Here is a 19,714-nt window from a genome sequence, read left to right as displayed (position 1 = left end):
AACTTCAAAATCTCCCTTTGGAGAATTTCTAGAACACCAAAGGCATGGTTATTTCATTATAGCAAACACATAGTAATCGGAATGTTACAGTTATATAAAAGTGATAATATGAATTTTGGGAAAAGTCAACTTAATATGTTTGAACTGTTATTTTCCAGCAAGTTTCTTAAATTCAGCCTATAACTGAATATCTGAAACAACTATTGCAAACTTGAACTATAAATATTAAAAGTATGACTGACGTAATTCGAAGAGATGTAACATGTTTTAAACGCTTTCTAAATTTAAAGAGACATTTTATCCATACACATACATTACCAATTCATAATAATAATAATAATAATAATAATAATAATAATAATAATTATAATTATAATAATAATTATTATTATTATTATTATTATTATTATTATTTCTCAGAGTAGTATATTTCTCAGAACATTAATTTATGTTACAATGAGAATAGTATTGTAATTGAGCTTATTATTCCTAAATATACATTATTTGTTAGGCTTTAGAATAAAATTTCGTACAACTGACAATAAAAGCGTTAGTCAGGCTTACAACAACAATAGTAATAACCAGTAGTTTACTGCAGAAATATATGTCTTAATAAAATACGTTATGTAAATAAAGAAGTAAAATAGTAAACAATTTTGTTAGGATAAATAATGCAGATGGATGAGCCGTCGAAATGGAAATCCTGTTTTTACGGTTAAAAGGAGTGGCTGTTAACGAAAAAGGGATATCTTTCATATTAATTTGCAATGCACCTTTCCACGATGTAGGAGAGCTGTATTCTGTGCTGATATAATGAAGGCAACAAATGTGAATCCATTATTAGTCCTATAGAAAGTAGTAATACTTGGGTGACGTAAAACTTAAAATTTTGCAGTTGCATTCTTATACAATACCGAGGGTATGGGGGACGGAACCTACTATTAATATGGGCTGCGAATCACGACTCTGGCTTATACCTGTGCATTTTGTAAGTCACAAACCATCATACAAAATAAACTGCCATTGTATAGGTATTTTACCTCTGGATTATCTCACCTCCACACTATCAGGATTTTTTGTTCGTTTTTTGAGAGATAAAGATGACGAGATGTGTAGTAATGTAATGTGTAAGTATCAAATTTTATTCACTTTTACAGCATTAACAATATTGACAAAAGTCGTTGCTATTTATATATAAAACCATGTGCTTGGGTTTTTCGTTTTTCTTTTCCCGTTTCCTCCCACTTTTCTCATTCCAGTATTTCATTCGTTACTCAATATCACGGTATTCGGTAGCACTTCAGTCACGTTCAATATAATCACCATGCAAAGCAATGCACTTGAATAAGTACCGGCGCCTCTTAATGAACACCTACTTATACCTATTTTTGGACATACGGTAAAACATTATCTCCATAACTTTCACAACTGTTTCAGAGTTTGGACAGCGGCATCCTTTGATATCCTTCTTTACCTTTGTATATAAAAAGAAGTATCTAGAAACCAGATCTTGGCTATATGGGGAATGCAGGACCGTCTTGATATTCTTTTTGGAGTGAAACTTTATTACTTTGTTCATAACATGAGCACAAACATTGTTGTCATACAGTTTTAAGTGTCCCCCAAGTCTCTTATTGGGGATGTGATTTTTCATCAGCTGCTTCAGATCATAGATATAGCAGTCTGCACCCACAGTTTGGCCTACCGAGACAATAAGTAAGTAAACTATACGAGAATAACTAAATAAATGCATGTAAAGAAGAAAATTGAGACGGTACCGCATCCTCCATGTAGTCGAGGTCTGGCAGTGACTTCCTTTTATACCCAAGGCCAAAAGGAAACACAAAGTACGTCGTTTCTAGCCTCTATGGTACCAGTGAAGGCTTTAGATGCGAATTTAAAGGGTATGTCTTATAATGGGTTCAAAAAAGGTGATTGGAGAGTGTGAGTGGATGTATTACTTTGCATTCAAGTGCCTGAATTGAATATGACTCAAGTGTTGTCGAATAAAACTGTGTAATTTTGAAATGAGAGTTTTAGTGTCAGTCTTGGTTGAATACCCTTCGTAGAGCTATGTTGATTTATCTTTAATAATAAGTTTTTGGTTCTCGAGATGTAACTGGCGGTAAGGTTGAAAAATCATGACGTTGAAATGAGGAGCAGACAGGAGAGTAAAAAGAACTCTTCGCACTAAAATGCTAGAGATTCCATATATTTGAACATTCATAATGTCTTCTCATACCATTAGTTCACTCGTTAATTAGACGAGCTTTGTACCCTAGCCATCGGCCACATATTCATTACATGGTAAAATTATGTTTATTAAAAACTATAATTATTTACATTTAACTTTTATTCTTTTTGTTCTTCTTTGTCTAATTTTACCCACCAACAACCTTGCAGTAACACAAATGTTAATGCTCAAATCTACATACATATGATTTAGAGCTTATTCCTATAATAAACAGGAAATCATATTCATGTTAATCAGTGTCATCACTATCCATTTTGAGATAATTAAAATGAAGCAATATACTGGAATCCTTTCCCTGATTACACATATTCATAAGGCATAAAATATGACACATAAACAAATACTTTTTATCTTGAATTGCGTGTAACATATTCAAGTTTTGGGTACATATTTAATGTCATTTTGTTTGTTACAGGACCTAGTGACGTAACAACAGAGGAATCGGACACTATTTGCAGAAACAGGTACTCAAACCAGGAGAAAGCCCAATGTGTCCTCTGGTATCACGAGACACAGTCACCGATAACAGTCCACAGACAATTCCAGGTGGCATATCATAGACAGCCACCAGATGTTAAAATCATCAAGATTGGGATTCTAAGTGTAAGGAAACAGGCAATATTAGTGATCTCCCTAGAATAGGCAGACATGGACCTAGTGCACAGACAATTCTGACGGTGAGACAAGTCTTCGTAAAAAGTCCCAAGAAGTCAGTTTGCAGAGCCTCACGTGAGTTACAGATTCCTAAGACATCAGTGCACCGCATCCTACGTGAAAATCTTCTTTTCCGTGCGCACAAAGTCCAGATCGTGCAGTCCCTACAACCAACGGATTACAGTGCTCATTATGACTTCTGTTGCTATGCTGTCTGTGATTGAGGAAGATGTTGACTATCTGAAACGTGTCATTTTCTCAAATGAGGCCACATTTCATTTGAACGGTATTGTCAACCGACACTTTACTAGGATCCCCACGATGTGTTTGAGCCGTAAGCTGAATGTGTAGTGCGGTCTTATGCACAATAAAATCATAGGACATTTTTCTTCAGTGAAAAGACGATCACAGCCAATACCTATCTTGCAGGACATTCCGGACTTAATTTTCCAACAAAATTGTGCCCCACCTCATTGGGAGTTGGATGTCCGTATCTATTTGGATAACATTTCCGGGAAGATGGATCGGGCATGATGGTCCCTTAAACTGGCCTCCACGATCACTGACATTACACCACTGAATTTCTTCTTTTGGGATTGTCAAGTACCAGGTTTACCAAACACCAGGGAACGACATCGCTATATTACGTCGCAGAATTACTGAAGTCATAACATCCAACCTTCACGTAATGTTGACCAATACATGGGTGAAATTGGATTATTGGCTGGATATCCTTCGGGCAAGGAAAATGTCACAGACAGAAATTTATCAATTGTGTACAGAAAATTTTGAATGTGTTACACGCAATTCAAAATAAAAAGTATTTGTCTATGCATCATATTTTATGCCCTGTGAATGTTTGTAATCAGGGAAAGAATTCCGGTACACCCTGTAGTTTACGTTGCAATTAAATCGACACAATATATTATTGTAAAAATACACACATAATGTTGCTCAAACAAAAATATGATTAAAACCCTTGTCCTAATTGGAAGTAATTAAATTAAAGTATTACATTTTTAAGTTGCAATTAAATCGTAAGAATATTTTTAAAGGACGAACCTTATACACGATAGAGATATCTATTTGGGTTAGAAAGGAAGTCAGCGCAGGTAGTTACTCCTATTAGCATGACGCACAGACTGACAAAGTGTAACATTTTCCTTTCATAATTAAAATATCAAATACATGTTAACTACATTTCCGGATCAAATAGAAATCTTTGCGTGGTTTATATTTACTTTCAGTTTTCCACTCATTTCTTTGACTTGCAAGAAAGTTTACTGAGCGTTTTTATTTATCACGTACATGCTGCTTTTCTTCTAATTTTTCTAGTTGCCACTGTCTGTATTTTTCCTTTAGCAGCTGCAATTTTCTCTGCTGTTCAGTAGCGTAGCCAGGATGTGTGTTTGGGGGGGGGGCAGTGCTGTTATAGGTACTTATAGAAAAAATACAAACAAAAACATATATAAACATAAAAATATATTTAAAAAAAATTACAAACATCAAAGTACCAAAATACATCGTCGGACCTCTTTGGAGGGGCCAGGCCTCTCTGATCCCCTTCCTTACACCACTGCTGCTGTTTGTCTGCAATTGGACCGTAAGCTGCAACTGTTTGAAACATCTTCTAGAATATAGAGTCAGATTTTATCTCCCTAAACTATTGTCAATTCAGTACTGAAAATCTTAACTAGCCATTACAAATAAAAACATGGATGATTTCTAATCAACCGTACCATATTTAATTTCGATCTAGAACTTTATTTTTATAGAAATTTAAGTGTCCGTTGCACCCAGATTTGTGAAGGATTTGAAAGAGGAACAGATAAGATGTTAGTTGCAGAAGTTCAAGTGAAAAATTGGTTTTCAATAGTCATGGATGCAATGTTTTCTTTTTCCCGGGCAAAGAATTCCTACTCGTAACATTTGCTTTACTTTTCATTCTGCTTCCTCACTTCTCTGTCATTGTACCTTTGATTTTTTACCATACATACTCATTCTGTATGCTGCAAATACTAATGTTGCTTCAAAACTTAACTCCAATAGTTTATCTCGTAAAAGTATTGTAATTGATTTGACTGAAGAACTTATGCTGTAATCTGAGATTGAGATGATTTAGTTACGTTTGTGAGCATAGCTTCGCCATTAGGAGGTCAAATTGCTCCTCGACTGCTGCACTACTTCTATTAGCACGTCAATGCTTAGGTTTAGAGTGTGTCTGTTAGTAAGATAGATTCAATGTATCTAAAGAAAAAAGTTATATATATTTATTTCCCTGGTTATACTCTTAATCCATTAATGAATTATTCACGCCAGTTGCCTTTAGTATTTATTATTATACACATTTAGTACAAAAATATACTTCAAAGACTTATATGAAAAAAATATTCTCGTATTATCCATGCTAGAAGTAGTATGTCCTTTCTAAGAGTCTGTACTTCAAACTTAGAAGATAAACAAAAATAAATATAATTCAATAGTTAATAGTGTATTTTTAACATGTGCAGTGTATAAGAAGATAAATAATCTACTCCATCAGAATACAAACTGTCAGTTGCATTCTATAACTCACTACGAAGTGGACCTAACCAAAATTTATTATTTCTTAAGCAACTGAAAACTTAGAGTTCGCTCGAAATTAAAATTCTCAAACCAGATTCTTTTCTTGTAAAAGTTATTACCTTGAACTAGAAAACGAAGAAAAATCACAATTTTTAACATACGTAATCTACCACAACTAAATTTGAGTAGAATATCAGACTCTATGGTATACATGGTTACTGCATTCGTCTATTAAATTCAAGGTTAAAAGTTCAATTATGTTGTAAGCTTGCCTTTATTTTCTTACTATTAATTTAACCAAACCTTGCTTATACTTCCCACTTCATGCTACTAATAGATGTGGCCAGGAACGTCTCCAAATAACCCATTGCCTCGCTAAGTCTCTGTTCAGTTAGACTTTGGTACGTCCACAAGGACAGATAAAAGAACGCTGTTACGAACTAGCTCATTTCTTCTTTTGCAATCCAAATTTTAATTGTTCTGGTCTTCTTTTTCTGTTTAAAGAAAGTACCTCTCATAAGAGGAGGAACTGATCTTAAATGTAAGTTTAGAATAGTTTGTCATTTGTAGATAGGGTTACTTCTCAAGTATTTAAATTTACTTCTCAAGTATTTAAATTTATAAGGCCTTATATACGTGTATGTGCACTATGCAACCAATTACGAAAGAGCAAGTTCCAAATTTTAATCGTTTAAAATATACTAAACATATTATTTTGTCTCAGACTGCGCATCATAAAAGTAGTACTTAGATTTGTAAGGCTCAGACCTACATCTTTACTTGTTGTTGCTGAGATAACTCTCATAAGCATTGTGTTATGGGTATCCGTTAAAAATATACAGGAAAACTAGATATATCTACCCGGGCAACCAGGGGGCAATGGATAATAATCTACTATGTTTGCCTCGTGTTTACAGGTAATTTGTATTTCATTTTAAACGTACTGCACGTTGTTCTGTGAAATAAAGGGTGCCCGGGAAGGACGAATTTGAATTTCGCACCATTTTGTCATATGACGGTTGGCAGCCTTGGTTTTACCATGTTTGTTATCCTCTATCCTTCCGATTAGTAGCCTGTGTGGTGAGCATTTTTAGTTGGTGTTTATTTCGGTATGGAGCGTTTGACAACAAAGCAACGCATCCAAGTGATTAAAAGTTATTACTAAAACAAGGAAAGTCCCAGGGCTACCGTTCGAGCTTTGCGTGTGACACTTGGGCGCAATGTTGCTCCTACTGAATCATCAGTTCGGAAGTTCGTCCTGAAGTTTGAGACCACGGGGTCAGTATTAAATGTTAAACAAACTGGACGGACAGGAGGAGTGATTAGCCCATACTTTTTTGAAGACGATGAGGGAGCTGGTGTCACTGTGAACGGCGACCGTTACAGACACATACTTTAAGATTGGAATTTCCCAGTTATGGATGAAATGGAAATTGAAAATGACGATTTTTGGTTTCAGCAAGATTATGTGACCTGTCACACATCCCGTGAAACAATTGGTCTGCTGAATGAAAAGTTTCCTCAAAAAATTATCTCTTTGTAAAGAAATTAGGAATGGCCTGCCAGATCATGCGATCTTACCCTTATGGCATTTTTTGTGGGGATTTGTGAAATCTAAAGTGTACGTGAACAAACCACAGACAATACAACAACTGAAGGATGAAATTAAGATGGTTATTAACGGCATCACACCAGATGTTTGTAAACGCGTCAATGAACGCATTGCTCATTGTCGTGCAGCCTTGGGTGGTCATATGCCGGATACAATTTTTCATACATAAATGTGAGAAAATTACCTAATGTGTATGTATACATAAATGGGAGAAGTTACTCAATGTGTTTATAATTTTTTTCAATATATTTTATATTATTTTTATAGCACTTTAATATTAGTCCCTGTTTCCAGGACACCCTTTATTATGCTCATCTGACGTTTATGAAAATTCTGAAATAAAATTTGAGAGGCTATCACAACTTCTTATGTAATTTTAAGTTCTGTAAAACACTTTCCGATATGTGAAGTAGTTTACACAAAGTGACCCCTTAAATTCAGGAAAAAATCCATAGTTCGGAACCCACGCTAAATTGTGTTTTCTTTTTTATATACCGTAGCCCTTTCAGGACGGGAAAATTTTTAACATCTTTATAAATCCCCACCAAACTTCAACCGCAAACAAAATCAGTACCCACGCTCGTATGACATTGACGCATCTGTACGACTCATGTAACCCACAAAATTGTAGCGTCCCCGGCTGGTGAAATAAAATACAACGCCAATATATAATTATTAGTGATTGTAGTTGGTATCTGCACAATTGTGCGGGAAAGTCCCGAAAGGGCTAAGTGAAAAAAGGTTAAATTTTAAAAAATCCAAACATGGCTAAGTTTGGAACAATCATTTCAAAACATTTTGAGTCCCATACGACGAGAGATTAAATAAATCATTAACGTATTTATCATCATACAAGCTTAATTTTCATCGTCGCAATTCTATCGTCAAAAACAACAGCAACAACGATTCTAACTGCTGCTCTGTGGATTGGTAGTCCGGTGCCTTAACCATTAGACAATGATCACTTCGAGTTGAAGGTTTTATAATTGATGTATTTACATGCATTCTAATGTCATTACCTCTAATCTTCTATGACATTTTTCTTAGTTCCATAGTTATTTTCTTATCTCTTTTATGTTGTTGTCACTTATCTCTTTGTCCAATTTGTATTTACATAACTTTTCTCTGTATGGTTTAGACTTTAATTGCCTCTTCCCACCAAACTACAGATTTCACTGATTTAATTCTCATATTCTTCACACCAGTCAGTACAGGGATGCTAGATCTACAAACAGATTTGCATTTAATTATTTGATCAATAATACTGGACCTGACCTAATGCAGTTCAACAGTCATAGGAGGGATTAGTTTTGCTGGTGACTGTACACGCAGAGTTAACAGTTTTGCATTTAACAGTTTTATAAGTTTGAAATAGTGTTCGGTTGAAAGAATTTCTGTTTAGCCTGTGAAACGGTCACTGTGGCATCAATAAATAAATAAAAAAGGTTATATCTATCTATTTTATACTAGTAAGTTTCCTTATCGATGAAAAATTTCGTTTTTAATTAACTTTTTTAAGCGAACAATTTTCTTATACAAGATAAAGATTGCGTTTACAATAGAATAATCAATAGCCTCGTCATTTGCTTACCTATGATTCAAATAAACGGTTAATATCTTGTTCATTCTATGTATTTTTATTCTAAATAGCAATGCAAAAATTTGGCTGTGCAAACGCTAATTTTGATGACTAATAACTCTGGAACTAAAGGCACACACAATAATATTTTATATGCGTACTAAGGTGATCAAAGTTTATATTATCATGCTATGGTTTGGGTCCAAATGGGATAAGTTTCATCTATCGCATACAATATGTACGATCTTTGTAATATTCATTAAGAGAGTTTGGTTCATCATCAATCCCTTTGCATATTTACTCTGCCCGCCCAGGAGAGACAAAATCTTAAGAACTGCTTGATGGATCAAATCAATTTCGGCCAGGGTATAGGAGGTCAAAAATTAGGAATCGAATTCGTTAAAGGATATGATCCATGCATCCAAATAGATCACAAGATATGAACTATCAAAGATTGGTCACCACGCAGTTCTATGAGAGTAAATATGCATATCATTCTTGCTTGATTACTGCCCGCAGCGCTTTTTAGATTAGAGTGTTAGTATAATGCTCAGGATGCTAAATAATAACTTGTTTTTGAAATACTACGCTAAAATGAACCTAAGAGTGATTTAAATATTCTCGATTTTCAAATATCCGTTCGTCTTGCTAAAGGTTGAGTGAGGAATTGAGGATGAGAGGAAATGCAAATGTTTAAATTTTATGTTATGTACATTGTGACGTACCAAACATCTTCACGTGATATACAGCGTGACACTAATTTGTTTCGGGAAACAATAATCAAATGAAGAGCAAACATTGAAATACGTTTTATCATCCATATTGACTCTGGAACTATTACTTAAACAATTAATACTTCTCTGACTAGAGTATATACTTTTGTATTAAAATTAAAATAAGTCGTCACAATGTCAATAACTTAGTCATCTTCATAATAAAATAATTGAAATGAAACAGCAAATTATAATACCTAACTGTTACATATTAAAAATTTAAAATCATAAAATGAAACAATAAAACTTATACAACAACAATAATTTCATGTTATGAAGATATTTCTACCAGTTAAGGTCTGTTGAAGATAACGTTAACTTACTGAAACTGGTACGACTTATTTTTAATTTAATACGTATATACTCTGGTCAGAAAAGTATTATTTTTTTATGATATATCTATATATATAAAAGAGAACGTACAAATCCTTTGTTCCCTCATCACGCTAATACGGCTGAACCAATTTCTTTCATTTTTGGGGGGTTATTAGGATTTGGACCCTAGATTGTTTTTATCATATCATTTTAATTTTTAATTACCAGTGTCTTGAGATAATTGACGATTCAAGTGTCCATAACGTACAAATCCTTTGTTAGTTCATCATAGGTAAAAATAAACGTATTTATATGCAACCCGCGTGACCGTGTCACTCGGCGGGTTAACATAAATGACAGGCGATATAATGTTAACATTTACTGCAAGCATATTTCACGGGTATTAAACACATGAGATATGGAGTTGTGCATTTAAATTTTCATTTCAACCCAGCGAAGCGGGTAATATATGCTAGTATTTAATGTTAAGTTAATCGATTCTACAAGCGCATACTTTGACATTTTAAACTTCCAAAAATTATATTTAGTAAGTTATAACGTAGTGATTAATAAAAACACTGGATATGTTTACGTTACTTTATTTTTTAAAAAAATGACATGCCTGCAGTAGTTAGTTTATTCTTATGAATCTCGCGTGCGGAAGATACAATAAGTTTGTTCACAGAAGGAGGATTCGCGGATTAAAGGTGAAAGAGAAAGCCCAAACAATTGGACTCTTTGGAGGAAATTTCAGAAGAGGTTCTTCTTTTGTCACTTGCTTCCCGTACGAACTGAGAAAGACCGCCCTGTGAGATGGCCGATCTTCAAACCGGATGTCGAGTTTCCACAACACATAGGGTTTTAGCTCCCTTAGGGATTTCTACCACTCCTGATGGTCGCCGGAGCTTTGGTTTAGAATTCTTCCCTTCTCATATTCCCAAGAGTTGCCATTTTTTAGAATTGCTTCTTCCAACACATTGAATCTGAAAGCACATGTTGTCTGCGATACTTTCTTACGAGTTTGTCCTTTGGGGTTTTATAAGCCAAATAGAAAGTTGGTTTCTTCCTTTCAGAATAAAATAAATAAAAATGAAGAAGTACAAGGCTATGTTTAAAGAGTAGATCCTAACAGCCGAAAAAAAGATTCAAAATTACTACTTGCTTTTCCAAGCATATATTTAAAAATCTCAATTTCTCAATTTTCTGTGATTTAAAACAATAGTTTTTTCAATTCCTCCGATCGTGTTTAATCTTCCCAAATGATATATTATGTTGGAAACTACCGTGATCTCAGATACTAACTCATTTTACAAGAACTAGTATCTGCTTTTTAAAAATATTTGTTTCCAATAAAGTAAATACTTATTAAAGAAACGCGGAGTCGAGTTCAAAAGCAGTAAAAAAAAAAAAAAAAAAAAAAAAAGTGCAATGACTGGAAAGCTTTTGTACTCGGATAACAAATATTAATGAAAAATCGAATTGTTTGAAAACTAAATTGCATTTAATGTTATTTCGTTCGTGTATATATATATCTTAATAATTGTTTCTATTTATGTAGACAAATGGGTATTAACATGAATTAGACTAAGGGAGAATTATACAATTTGTGGTATTAAAATTTAGAAAATACATATAAAAGATACTTATTTAGAAGATATACAGAGCGCGAAAGATTGCATGAGCTATGAGAAGTGAGAGGTAGGAAGAACACTGTCCGTTACGAGGGTGACAGTGGAGAGAGAGGGAAGACTTTTTGGTAGTGTTTCAAACCCACGCCGATACTAACCTCGAACGTAAGTAAAAACAATGGATAATAACTACTTACCGTAACATATATATTATGATAGCCTTACCTAGCTTCAAGTAGATATTGATAAAGGTTCAATGAAGTCCATACAATCTATATCACCATCTTCGTCTTCTGTCTCGTCGTCACTTTCTTTTGAGGATCACTATTCCTGTGACTGTCGTCGGCTAAGTTTATCGTAATATTTTCAGTAAGAAGGTCTAACTGAGGTTCTATTTGCAAATATGCTTGTTCACATCTTCGTATCTTATCACACCTTGCCTTCCACTCTTCCGCTGTTATCACTGTAAACTTCTCTTCGGCGAGTTTCATCGCATTGTTAAGGAAAAAATAGTGCTGCTTGCTGCTACATATTCTTTGACTACAGCCCAAATAAACTCTATCGGGTTTAGATCAAGATGAAACGGGGACAAACGAAGAACTTAATTCAGCAAGAAGCGAATCTACTTTAAATGCGCTAAAACTAGCTTTATTGGCTTTAATTAAATCACAAAGTTCTGGTTTGTACATATTTTCTCTAAAAGGAATATAATGTCTTACAAACCAATCGATCATTACATCTGTACGAGATGGTGTCGGTAAAGGATCTAAATAGACATTGTGATATGGTGCATTGTCTATCACAAGAAATGAATTACTTGGCAAGTTAGGAATTAGCCGCGACTTCAACCACTTTTCATAGTTTTCATAATTCATGTCCTCGTGATAATCGGGGGCGCGGTGGCTCAGTGGTAGAGCGTTCACCTCCGGTGCTTGGGGTCCCTGGTTCAATCCCCCTGGGCGCCGTGTGGACTTTGTGGTGGACAAACTCCGTGCTCGTGGGTTTTCTCGGGGTTCTCCCGTTACCTCTCACTTTCTTCATTCCACCATTTCACTCATCTCTCATAATTACCGTCCCCTTTAGCCTAACCGGCATAACCATGGGACGTAAAACTTCAAGATTTTCTTTTTCCTTGTGATAATCGCCAGATTTTGTTCCAAATTTGAACATGACTAACACGTCTGGAATAAAACCATTTTCTCCGCCAGCCTGCATGATTATTAAGCGTTATCCTTTAGAAATTGGTATGAGTGAACCTGTATTATTCTTATCGCACCACAGGATTGTTTTGTGTGCGATGAATGCAAGTATGTCTCATCCATTGGCGGCGATTAGGAGGGGCAAGAGGGGCAGTTGCCAGTTGCCCCGCCCCTTTGTTTGAAGTGACCCCTTAATGTATATTGTTTCATTTGGAAATGTAAAATTTTTGTATGTAGAAAAAAAATTGTGCCATGTGGTATTCGTCGTTGTGTGAGTACGTATTGGTTATTTGTCTTCGCGTGGAGCTAAGAAAGCTACAGGAACTGCATTCGACAATATGCTTGTAGTATTTATTTTCTTTTATTTTCTAAGAGTAATAATATACATTTAATGGCATGTGTGGAATTGAAATATAAGAAGTTGTTCATTAATCCCCAGTTTAAATATAACTTCTACAAAACAAGCCTCATTATTCATTACTATAATTAATATTATCCTTTCTATTTATTTATTTATTTATTTTTTATTTTGCAGTTTGTTATTAAATAATCTAATCATAGAATTTTCCAGACGGAATTTTAAGATGTTCATAAGCAATGAATCAAATCTCTTCTTACACTTTCGTTGTTTAAGAGTACAAATGGCCAGTACATACTTGCGTTGTTCTTGTCAATTTATTTAATATAATATGAAATACTGTATACAGTATTTTAACTGAAAAAGGTAGTATCATATTAGTTACATTCTTTCGTCAAAGAAAGTGTTAGAAACAACCAGGAAAACTAACATAGATATACAAATATTCAGATTATGTCTTGTCCCCCACTTTTAAATTCCAATCGCCGCCACTGGTCTCATCCATGTAAATTATAGGGCAGTTCTGCCTTCTGTAATGATATACAGCTTGTAAATAAACCAATCTCTTTGACCGAAATTCATCTTTTTCATTAAGTATTGTTTTCAGCCTTAATCCATATAAATCCTAAGGAACGGATTATTTTCCGTAAAGACCAAGTGCTTCCATTAAAATTAATACTTTCACGTAGCACTCGCAACAGTGATTTTACAGAAGGTCGTTGACCGTGAACAATATGAAATTCCTTAATTGTTCGTCGAATAAAGCTTCAAATCTCCAAATTTTAGCTTACCGTTGTGGCAGTTAGCAACACTATTAGGGTTGCCTGTTCCTTCCAAGTGTGGTGGTTGCGGATTTCAAGGTCATAGCTCATGCTATCCCTCGCGCTCTGTACTAAGCTCAAGCTGTATGTATTTGATGTTTGGCTTTAGTTTAGAGTCCCTAGACTCGACTAGATTATGCAGAATTTAAGAACACATGTATATTTATATGATATTTTAACTGAAATAAATTCTGAAATCTTTCAACGGCCCCTTTTGTTTATCAAATTACATATTATAACGTATTCATTACATATTATCTTCTTTATATTTGTACACAATTCTCATATTTCACAATCATATTAAAATCATTCATGTTACATAATCAAATTCCGTAAAGGGCTGTTTCTACAGAAAAACTAGAATTCTCAATATGAACAATGTCTAGCAGAAGGGGTCCAGCTATTTTTTTTCTAAAATATGTTACAATTTTGGTAGTTGCTGTTCACATTAGGTTAGTTCAGGTTAGTTTCGGCTAAGTCAGGCTAGTTTGTTAGATTATATTAGTGTCGGGATCTAGCTTAATTTTCGAAAAATGATAGAATTTCTCGTATTTCTATTAATATTAGGTTAGTTTAGATTAGTTAAGGTTAAAGTTAGTTTAGTTGAGGTTTGATTTGGTTAGGTTATGTTAGGCCTAATTACTTGCATATTCCATTTCTCCCGTAAATTTTGTATCTTTTATGTACTTCTGGACCACTTCTGCTAAACATTTGCCCTCATTATATATAGTCATAATCAAAATTACTAAATTAGATATTTATTCCGAACTTGGTCGTCCGCCTAGTTCTCAGCCAAGAGCGTAATAAAAGCCACGAAAATTTTAAAATCATCAACTTTTACTTTAATTTGCTTTTTTGAAGTTCAATACGCAATTCGCATAATAATGTGGAGCGAGCTATAGCGAATAAAGGTGGATTAGTAGCCAGGTTTGTTATGTTACTTATCGTTATATTGAAAAGTGTAACTTTCTCCACATTTCTTAGCAGTTTTTTGCTTATAATATTTTCTGCAGTTTATTGTTAAAATTATTAAGCTATGACTTTTACTTTTAATAGATTTTCCTAATTATCACCTTATAGTTTCACAAACTGTAATGCTGTAAATCACATCCAGAGCTGCGTGTCTGTATATCTACAACCATGTTTACGATACAAATGCTCATTACATTTGCCAAGTAGTTCCCTCCGCTTGCCAAATAGTTCCGTGTTTAGAACTGCCTATATAAACTAACTTTCGCTCTTCTTATAATTTATCAAGCACACAAACAAGCAAGTTATTCATTTCTTCCCGGTAAATTTTCAAATTTTTTCTAGAAAAGGACAACCAACTTTGGAACTCCAACCCCTAAATTAACTATGAATTACTATGTTTCTATAAATTGCACATCGTAGGTAGACAATAGATAGACTAACATATTTGCGACAGCTCGAACTGATTTTACTTATTTAGCTTTCGTCTGATTATTAAATTTTTAAAATATAAGCACAACACAATTTACAGTTGGATACAGCTGTCGACTTTTGATCCGAGATTTTACTCATTTAAGATTCATATTTCTCAACTAAATTACCAGTTAAAAATCACAAAAGTCTTCTACATTATTTCGTTAACAGACCATCTTTTCTTTTCATTCGTTGGTTTACTAAATTTCGATGAGAAAAGGTTGATGAATTGTTTTTATTTTAAATTCTTAATCATCCTATACAGATCGGTATCCCTTACAACATCTTTCAAAACATTATATAAAACGACGGCTCAGCTATATCGTAGCGGCGCATTAAATCAGTATGTAAATCTGTATGTATTAGTGCAGTAGGTTAACTAGTTTAAACATTCGCCGGCTTATGGAGAGTCGTTTTGACGCACGATTAGCGTCATACTAAAAGTCTGACTACTGCAGGAAACATACGTTAGTCGACCTTTTTAATATGGCACTAATCACGCTACAAAACGACTCTGCATAAAGCCCGAGATGTTGTACAAAACAGTTGTCATTTTAGTTATTCGATTGTTGTAACCGCACTAATAATTACTTCATATTTATATAAAAGTTTATTTGATTGCTTGATATAGAGAAAATGTAGAAGGGTTGAATAAATAGTGTGCTCGGCTTCCAATTGTGATTACCCATGGGACGAGTCGGGACAGAATTGTGGTGATTAGGTATGAGACGAGACAGTAGTCTTCCAATGGAAACTTTTTTCAGGGATGACGCGTCACACTGACTACCTTTTACGAGACGAAAAGCTTCAATTCTTATGTCGTATGCACTATAATTTGAAATCTGAAATTATTATTATTATTATTATTATTATTATTATTATTATTATTATTATTATTATTATTATTATTATTATTATTATTATTATTATTATTATTATTATTATTACTGTTATTGAATATATAATATTTCTCTCATGTTTTTATTACATTTATGTTTTGTGACGAGTTTACCATTTTATTTATTTATTTTTACAAAGAATTAACTGAAACGAAAATAGTACGTATTCGTAATTTAATTTTCTTTCCGGTGGGAGCTCATGTGATTCGGATTCTACGTTAATCGCTAGATCTCGTCTCATGTAGCCTCGCTGCTGAAAGGGACGTTAAACTCAAAATCAACTCATCTTGTAATTTAGTTTTCGTAATTGCTATATCCATGGCACAAGACTATACGAAACCATATTTAGCTTACTGGTACATTCTGGCTAGTTGAGCAAAGAAAGGAGTTAATTTTTTTAAAAAAATAAAATAAACAGGGATCAACCATTAACTTTGTGGAAGAATATAGAAAGTGTGAGTTTATAACTGTTTATATACAAATTTCGAGAAGCAAGGGACCAGGCGTTGAAATGCAAAATTCTTGAATTACCAATATTAGGATTTAGTTCGAAAAAGGTTGCATAAAAAGTTAAAAACATTATAATTTTTTAGATTAACAAACCACATACAACCGATATTATCTCGTCAACCACTACGCGTGAATTTGGCAAAAGCGTATACGCAACTGCATAGGGTTGATGTGGGACATACTTACAGTGCAATAGAATTGTGAAAATATCATGAACTTGACTGTTTAGGAACTCTTAGACAATGCTTAACAGTATATAACTTAATAAGATCACATGGGTAATGTGAATGAATGTCAGATGTAGTACAATTTTATGATAATTACTATCTGCGAAGTTTTGGCTTTTTTCTGTCTTAGCTGTGAAAGGGTGAACTACTGTACCTATAGATAGAGTGCACTGTTTTCAGGTATGCAAGAAATAGAAAGTTCTTTACTCTCTGTGTTTAGTGCATCTTCTTGCTACTTACAAGGGAAGTTCGGGAGTAAGCACTCGCCTGCAGAGAAACTAAGTATGCCATTTGAAACACGAACTCATGTTGATTACAAGCTAATAAAATTCCTGTACGGTTCAGAACTATTCGAAAGATTCAATTTAGAAGTTTATATGAAAAAAAATATGAGTATATGCGCATTTAAACGCGTTAAGTACAACATTATTAGCAATGACTATTGATATACAAATTGAAATCTATCGGATGTAACAGAAAAAAAGTTTTGCAATAACTAACAGCTCTGTTAGTTAAAATTGTCTTTATACATCAAATAGTTGTACAAATCGTGTGCAGTTCTTTGGCATATTCTCAACCATTACGGCTTTGCCATCCGTCATCCAACTTGCAATGGACCCCAATGATCAAGCAGCAGCAAGTTCAAACAAACAAAACTACATAATAACGGTAGGTTACTAGGAGGTGAATCGTGCATTTAACGTTGAATCTCTCGAAAAGTTCTGAACCATACTGGAATTTTATTAGGTTGTAATCAGCATGAGTTGTTTCAAATGGCATGCTTAGTTTCTCCGCAGGCGAGTACTTTCTCCCAAAGTTTTCTTGTTAGTCTTCTGCTCTCAACTGTTATCAAAGGACAAAGAGTAATTTGAACTATCGGAACCTCACACTGAACAAGTGTTTTTAGCTTTCATCTATTGTGGAAAAATGTTTAATTTCAAAAAGTGTCTGATTCTCAAATTGTTGCTGAAGTGTCTACAGTTTAACAATATTTCCGACTATGCTACTAGTTATGTTCCTTTACATTTTTGAAACATATTGACAACAGAAGTTGTCTAAATATACACTAAGAAGTTGTCAGTAAACTGTTCTTAATTTTGGGGGTAGAAAAAAAATCGAAAAACACCCTTAAGAAATCTTACAATGACCTTAAGTTTAAAATTTTTCTGGATATGTTGAACGGTACAGCCTTTATGCGAGGAAATCAACGCACCAGTCAATTAAATGGTACAGGCATTATTCTTTACGAGACATTTAAATTCATCTTTTCCCTTATATAGGCATTAGAAATGGCCTAGAGTCTCTTTCTACTTTTACCTATTAAAAGTCTGTCAAACAGTTTGGATTTGTATAGCTGACAAGCGAAAAAAGACATTAAAAAATGTTGTCGAATGGGTGTTAAATAAATGTTACTCAGTATATTTTAAATTTAAGAAGAATCGCGCCTTATGTGTTCAAAATGTTGACCATTACGTCGCACACATCCTTCATAGTGGTCCTGTAGATGAATGAACATGTTAGTGAACACCGGTTGCTGGAACAAAAAAATAAATGACCGAATCTTGTCTTTTAACTTCGGTATAGAGATAGGGATGTCCTGTTCGGAAAGTTGCTTCCTTCAGTATATTCCATATATAGGCATCTGAACCGTGAGATCAAGGGAATGGGAACGGTATGGAAAATCTGTTCCACAGGAAATCAAGCGATGTCAAACTTTCGTGAGTAAAAGGACAAGTGACTCACATGTTTATGCGCAGTTGCTCCGTCTTGCTGCATCCATTGTTGTTGTAAGGACAGAGTTTCGGTAAGGCAAAAACAACCATGTAAGAATGGGTCAATAATCCATTGTCAATTCATGTGGCGACCAAGGTAAACATTGTCTTCATCAATGAACCATGTGTTTTCTTTCTCTTTTTTTTTGTATGAAATCTTCATCTTCACATGTGGACGTGCGTGCTCATATCCTGCAGTGGGAGGCTGCTTCACACCGTATGAGCTTAAATAATGCTCAACAATAAACACCTTCTCTGTTGTAACATGATTTTCGCTCCAACTGCACACTGAAATATTTCTTTTTCTTCTACAATTTCTAACACCTTCTCATTGGGTTTTCTTCGATCCACCTAATTCTCTCCATTCTTCTCCACACCCATATTTCGAAAGCATTCAATTGTTTCTCATCATTTTTAATAATGTCAGTCTCTACTCTCAGGGGCGTCATTTCAGATTTTGCTTCTGGGGGCAAGACCCCTTGATATAAGTTTTTTTTTTTTTTACTGATTTACTAATATTCTATTAGTAAAATCTATATAAATCTCCAATTTTCTTGTTTCTTCTTCTTTCCCCCCACGTCGAAACTATGCATAACACTCTTTGCACTTCTATTCAGCACTGAACTGTAGGAAGGTACGATGCTTCAAATGAGCTTAATAACAAGTCTCCACATTACACATGCGAAGAACAGTATTACCGTAAGCTTAGGATGTCCGGATTCAGCGACTGTCCGAAATCACTCAAACTTACAATATATCTGAAAATTCTATTGAGAGCATATTTGAGAATTATATCCTGTACAGAATACCCTGCACACACATTCAAAATTGATGTAATATGCATTTTTGGATTGTGTTTGCGTAACTCCCTTTGCACTGATAAAGACCACCATCCACAGTTTCTAGAATTCGAAATAGGGCCTGTTGAAATTAAGCTTTTTCGCGATTTTGGACAGCTCTAACTCTGAAACTATGCACTGTTCGCAATAGGTCCATATGAACTTTCCTCTTATTTTGATGTGAGGACAAGCCCTCCACCTTGTCCCCTGATGGGCGCCCGTATATATATATATATATATATATATATATATATATATATATATAT

The sequence above is a fragment of the Thermobia domestica genome, chromosome 12 (genome assembly GCF_964235325.1).
Source record: "Thermobia domestica chromosome 12, izTheDome1.hap1.1, whole genome shotgun sequence".
Classification (NCBI taxonomy): Eukaryota; Metazoa; Arthropoda; class Insecta; order Zygentoma; family Lepismatidae; genus Thermobia; species Thermobia domestica.
Note: the sequence above shows the minus strand (reverse complement) of the source record.